The sequence below is a fragment of the Cheilinus undulatus genome, linkage group 5 (assembly GCF_018320785.1).
Source record: "Cheilinus undulatus linkage group 5, ASM1832078v1, whole genome shotgun sequence".
Lineage (NCBI taxonomy): Eukaryota > Metazoa > Chordata > Actinopteri > Labriformes > Labridae > Cheilinus > Cheilinus undulatus.
The window spans coordinates 43,672,253-43,679,235 of NC_054869.1; positions in this window are offsets into that span (position 1 = coordinate 43,672,253).

Here is a 6,983-nt window from a genome sequence, read left to right on the forward strand (position 1 = left end):
CCACATGATTTCCTAGCCCCAACAAGAGTGGTTGTTATTTAACCAAGCGGCAGTATTGAAACTGCAGTTCCTTGAGTGTCCACCGGAGGCTGGCGCAGAAAAAACTAAAAGTCACACTCACGCCCATGTTAAAATGTGGATATTCACAGGAATAAACATGTTCTGAACCAACTGTGCTGTGGAAAAAACTGGCACATTATTTAAGCCCCACAGTTAACTCAGAACATTGCTCTACAAGTAGAATGTTAAGCCCAAAACACACTGGTGCTTCAAATGATCTGCATTGAAAACCATCACCCCTATTATTTTCTTTGTACAAACCCACATTGCAATAACCAGACACCCGTGTACACGGCACTTTAGGCCACTGTCCTATTCCTGATGCCACCAGCCATGGCTGGCTGCGAGTTTCCCTGAGAGAGCAGCTGTTTTTTCCAGACATTTAGGACCATCTCCTGTCCATGTATGGGGCTAGGGTTCAAGTCTAGCCCGTGCCTCTTTCACCCGATGCCATTCCCCCATTCTTTCCCTGCTTCTGACTCCATCTACTGTCTTATCTCCACAATAACGGCATAAAAATAAATCTTAAAAAAAACAACCCAAACTGTTACAGATCGGTGTATAAACACGTGACTTGCCGATATCAATTCCCATATTTTTTCAGCAGGATCGGATGTATTTACGATACTGGCGTTGGAACTGGAACAACTCTAGTCGCCACTTTCTCTACATCTGCATGGCCCCTGCAGATGCAAGTCAAGGGCTGAAGCTCATAAATGCACTTTCATTATGGCACCGTCACTTCTGGGAATGCTCGGCTCAAAGTGCAGTCATTTGGTGGGTTCTGGTTTAGCTTCAGCTGTACAGCAGGCACCCATATATAGAAGCTGGATCAACATCAGTCCTGTCCCAATGGAGGCAGAAAGCCCCCCAAAAAAATCACCATTAAAAAGGAAAGTCCAGTCACTTGGTGTCTAAATTCCCAGATGCAATGGTGTGCTGTGTTAACTTACAAAAGGTTTTCCAAAGTGTCCCCGAGTCCATGTTGTAAAATCCAACACAGAGTGTTGCAACTCCAAGTCTGAGGCCATGGTTCTCTGCTGGAAAGCAGTGATTTGCTCCCTCCAGGTGGAGATTGAGTCTTAGCCTCAGGTGAAGGGGTTCAAGTACCTTGGGGTCTTTTTCATGAGTGAGAGTAAAAGAGATTGTGAGATCGACAGGTGGACTGGTGCAGTGCAGTGGTACTGCGGGCATTGTGCCTGGCCATTGTAGTGAAGAGGAGGCTGAGTCAGAGGGCAAAACTTTCAATGTACTTACAGATCTACATCCCAACCCTCACCTATTGTCATGAGCTCTAGGTAATGACTGAAAGACTGAGATTGCAGTTTAAAGCTGTCAAAATGAGATTCCTCAGGAGAGTGTCTGTTCTCAGTCTTAGAGACAGGGTGAGGAGTTCAGGTATCCAAAGGGAACTAGGAGTAGAGCTGCTGTTCCTTTGCATCAGAAGGAGCCAGTTGAGGTGGTTTCGCATCTAATCAGGATGCCTCCTGGGCGCCTCCTTTGGAGGTCTTCCAGGTATGTCCAGCTGGTAGGAGACCCCGTGGAAGACCAAGAATGTGCTTGAGGGATTATATATCCTGTCTGGTCTGGGAATGCCTTAAGATCCCCCAGATGTAGTCAGCCTGCTGCTACTGCCAACTGGCCCCAGATGAGCGGAAGAAGATGGATGGATGGAGAATGGTGCTGGTTTCTAATGAAGTGACTTCCAAAGGATCAAAGGTCAGAGGCATTCATTGTTGATTTTACACCCTGCCCCATTACATGCAGAGATTTCTTCAGATTCTCTGAATCTTCTGATGATATTATGGAATGTAGATTGTTAAATCTCTAAATTCCTTGCAAATGCATATTGAGGAATGTTAAACATTTGGACTATTTGCCCACACAGATTTTCACTGAGTGGGATCCTCACATCATCATTGATTTTGAATGACTGAGCCTTTCAGGAGTGCTTCTTTTAAATCCAATCATGGCCCTTTCACCTGTTACCAACTGACCTTACCTGTGAAATGTTTTGGAGTATTCCACAACTTCAAAGTCTTTTCTTGTGCTGTCCCAGCTTTTTTTGGAACAAGTTGCTGGCACCAAATTCAGAATGTGTGTATATTAAAAACACCATGAAATTGATCAGCTTGAACGTTAAACTCTGTGTTGTATTCGGTCCAAAATGCATTGAAAATATTATGCAAATCGTTGTAATCTGTTCATTTTCCATGTCCCAACTTTTTTGGAATAATTGTTTGTATGTCAATGCTTGATAAGATAAGAGTTTGGTGTTGTGCTCTTTAATGGCAGAACAATTCCAGAATACTTTGTATAATGTTTGCATGAAGATTTATCACCATACTGACAGTTCTATGAGGGGATAAAAGAAAAGATCTGATTTTCCAAACTTCTCTAAATCTAGCTTTTCTGAAGAATCAGGCTGCATTTGTGCCTTTGCTTTCCTTCATGCAGCTTCCAGCTTCTTCACTGATTTCCTAGCAGACCACAATTCTCTGAAACCCCCCTCCCTGTTATCTGTCTCTCTTTGGGTGGGCCTCCTGGGAGTCAATGCTGACCTCTTAACTTCACTTTGACTTCTGACCTTGTTGCTGTAGGCTCCTGCGCTCAGTCCACAAAAGCACCTGCCACTCACAGACTTTTCATCCTGTCTGCACTGTGTCCCGCCCTCCAATCACCAGCCTGCCCTTCTCCTCCGCTCTCTCTCCTTTGTCAGACACATACCAGGGTTACACAGGCCATTCTCAGGGCACAAACACCCACACAGCTTTCAATGCAGAGAGACGGAAAAGTGGAGACATTTCGAGAAATATGAGGGCGGCCTGCCACTGGAATTTTCCGGAGTTGTTCTTTTACACGTCCCTCACAGTAGGAGATTCTCCCTGTCAGATAGGAAGAGTTTTTCATGAAGTACGAGGTAATGTTAAAAAGGACAATGTAGAAGACAGTGAGTGCTGTAGACATGGACTTGTTTTTTTCCTGTTTTGATTTGTGTTCAACTTTTTTATTAGATTTTAACAAGATGAGCAGTGAGCAACCCCTTGCTGAAAAATGAACTTACACATTTTTTATTTGTAAAATTTGGCTTCTGTATTATGTTTTTTATATTTTTTACTTTAAGTGCAAACAGGACAATTTCACATGAGAATGTGGCCGGCCCACAACCTTAACTACCACACTAACAGTGCATTCAGAAAGTATTCAGACCCCCTTTACTTTTATCTGTTTGGTTATGTTGCAGCCTGATGCTAAAGCCATTTAAACTCTTTTTTTTATTATCATTAATCTACACTCAGTACCCCATCATGACAAAGTGAATACAGATTTTGGACATTTTTACAAATGGATTTAAAATAAAAAAAAAACAAAAACAAAAACAAAAAAAAACAGAAATATTACATTGATGTAAGTATTGAGACCAGTGTTACTCAACCCTGCTCAACCAAAGAGCCAAATTGTTGAAAAATACCTTGCAAGAGCCACAATCTAAGTGGTAAAGCAAAAACAGTTTAAAGTACAATAACAATAAGTTAAAGGTGGCAAAAATAGTCAAAATGCAACAAAAATGGGTGAAAAGGGGTGAAAATGGGGAGGAAAAGTGATCAGAAAGAAGCAAGATATGGGTGAGAAGTGAAAAAAAAAAGTTATAGGTGACATAAAATGGTCCAAATGTTGCCAAAAAATGAGTGAAAAGTGACTTAAAAGGGTAAAAAACAGTCAAGAGTGGCAAAGATGGGCAAAAAATAGGAAACAAGTGGTATTTAGTGGCGAAAGGTAGCTGAAATGATTGAAAAATGGCGAAAAATTGGCAAAAATGAGAAAAAGTGGCAAAAAGAAGTCGCTACAATGGGCAAAAAAGAGGAAACAACTGGTATTTAATGACAAAAGTTAGCTTAAATGGGTGAAAAGTGGCAAAAAATAGTGAAAAGGGGCAAAAAAGGGCAAAAACTAGGAAACAAGTGGTATTTAATGACAAAGGTAACTTAAATGGATGAAAAGTGAGAAAGAAAATAGTGAAAGTGGCAAAAAAAATGGGTAAAAAGTTGAAAAATAGGGTCAAAATGGGCAAAAAGTAGGGGAAAAGTAGAATTTCATGGCAAAAGATAGCTTAAATGGGTAAAAAGTGGGAAAAAAAATTGTGAAAAGTGGCAAATATGGGATAAAGTGGCAAAAAGAAGTGGCTAAAATGGGCAAAAAATTGGAAAAAGTGGTTTTTAATGACAAAAGTAGCGCAAATGGGTGAAAATTGGGAGAAAAAATCATGAAAAGAAGAAAAAGGGGATAAAAGTGGGGGAAAAATAGGGGGAAAAAGTTGTAAAACATGTCCAAATGGACAAAAAGTAGGATAAAGTGATATATAATGGCAATAGGTAGCTTGAATGGGTGAAAATTTCCAAAAAAATGGTGAAACACAGTCAAAAAAGTTCCCCTTTTCTAAGGTTTTATGGCAGGAATAATATTCAAAATTAAGAGATAAAAGAGCCACACCTTGAGTATCACTGACTTAGACCCTTTGCAACAACACTTGAAATGTAGCTCAGGTTCCTCCCGTTTCTCTGGATCTCTGAAATTTTTCTACACCATGGCTAGTGTTTATCTGTAAACTAGACTAAATTGATTGGCCACGATTTGGAAAGGCACACATCCCTCTGTAGAAGGCCCCTCAGCTGACAATGCATATCAGAGTAAAAACCAAGCCATGAGCTCAATGGAACTTCCTGCAGAGCTCACAGACAGGAGAGTTACAAGGCACAGATCTGGGGAAGGCTGCAAAAAAAAACTGCTGCACTGAAAAGGTTCCCAAGAGCACAGTGGCCTCCATAATTCTCAAATGGAAGAAGTTTGGCACAACCAGGACTCTTTAAAGAGCTAGTTGGCCAGCCAAACTAAGCAATCGGAAGAGAAGGGCCTGAGTAAGAGAGGTGACCAGGAACCGGTCACTGGTCACTCTGACTGAGTTACAGAGATCCTGTGTGGAGATGGGACAAAGTTCCAGGACAGTCATCACTGCAGCCCTTCAGTAATCTGGGGTTTTATGGCAGAGTAGTTAGACAGAAGCCTCTCCTCAGTGCAAAACACATGAAAGCAGGCTTGAAGTTTTAAAAAAAAAAGAACCTGTTGATTTCTGGTGTGAAAAACTGGTCTTTTTAATGGGTGTGTATATGACCTCCAGGACTTTGCAGCCAGCCACGAGAGGACATTAGAGAAGCTGCAGTTCCCTGGCTTAATTTTTCAACAAAGGAGGTCACTGCTTCAGTCATATCGGCTAAACCTGAAATCTTGCAAATATTTACAAAGGGGTTTGTAGGAGAAGTCTACATAAAATAAGGGAAAATTCAGCTTTTGACTTTTACACATGCAGCTCACTCTAATCTTTTAAAGAAATGTTCAGGAGTTCGGTGGATGTATGGTTGAAGAGTGCTAAAAAAGTTTTGGTTATAATTTAAGGTTAGCCTAAGCTGCGTCATGGCCTGTATTTTTGGGGGGACTGGTGTGGCACCAGGACTTAAAGTTCAGTGGCTGCAGAGGTTTTAACTTGGATTTTGCAAAACGATTCTTCAATCTTCCAATATCGTTACAAAACAAAAGGTGCATCATGATAAGGTTTTCTCTCTGCTGGGGACTGTGCCTTTTCCATGTTAGTGTGATGCCGTATAAGGGGGCATGTAATCTAAATAAGAGGATTTCTTTTCTTTCTTCCTGCAAGCTTGAATCCCTTGACTGCCAGTTTCATTCAAAAAACAGCCCTGTGCTGCCATCTGGAGGTGACAGCTCAAACTACAAACAGTTTAAACTTTATATTCTCATTATTGTGCATGAAAACTTTTTATCAGTTGAAAAAATTCTTACTTTGTGCTGTTATGAAAAAAAAAAAAAATATATATATATATATATATATATATATATATTTTTACATGTCATATACATGTAGAGAGACTAACGTCTGGATCATCTACCAATGGGAGCTGACTGGCCGATAGATTTAAAATGCAAAGAGCATTTCAAAAAGGGAAGGGAATGACATTTAAAGAAAAACTGTTGTAGAAAATACTTATGCTAAAGAATAATCCTGCAATCAGACTGACCAACACCAATTTTAACTTTGTGAAATTATCAATATTATTTTGTACTTTCATGTTGTCAAAAGCTGAATGCGGCAAAAATGTCTAAACCCAAAACATTTCTGTGACCCCAGAAAGTACAATATGTATATTTGCACCTACTATTATTAGTTTTTTGTCGAGTAGTAATGGCCTACAAACATGATTATGAACATTTATAGCAGCAAAAATGTTAAAACATACCTTTCAAAGTATATTTTGTTGAAACATATCTTCTAGGATTTTAATACTAACAATATTATGCACTATCACCCTCCTAAAGAGATGCAGAGCACTCCGGTGGACGCCAAGCACCACAGGGACTGAAGCTGCAGAAGACCTTAGACCCCCTGCTGGTGCCCGACCAGCAAGAACAAGGCCATCTGCTATTGTGGTCCAAGACTGAGATCTTATTGGTGGGCTAAGACCCTAACCTTTGCAAAGTGGATGGATACGCCAGGTTCCTTGTCTCACTGGCGAATCCATCTTGCAAAGCTCCTGTCTGAACCATTTGGGCCTGGGTAGAAAGTGACAGGACCAATCAGCGATGAGGGGCAGTACTTTCAGGCACAGCGGAGTCGTGATGTAAGCAAGCAGCAACAAGAGACCGGTGCAATTATGGCGAAGAGTTTAGCGTGGATGCTGCTAAAGCGCCAGTTTTATCAGGACTTGACATTTCTTCAGTTTTTTCTCCCTTCCACTTGTGGCAGCTTTTAGTCAAAATGATTGAATATGTATTTGTTTCTGTACACTGCATTGTTTTGGAAAAAAGTAGCATCTTTAAGAGACAAATGATGGATTCCCACAGATTGGTGCAAC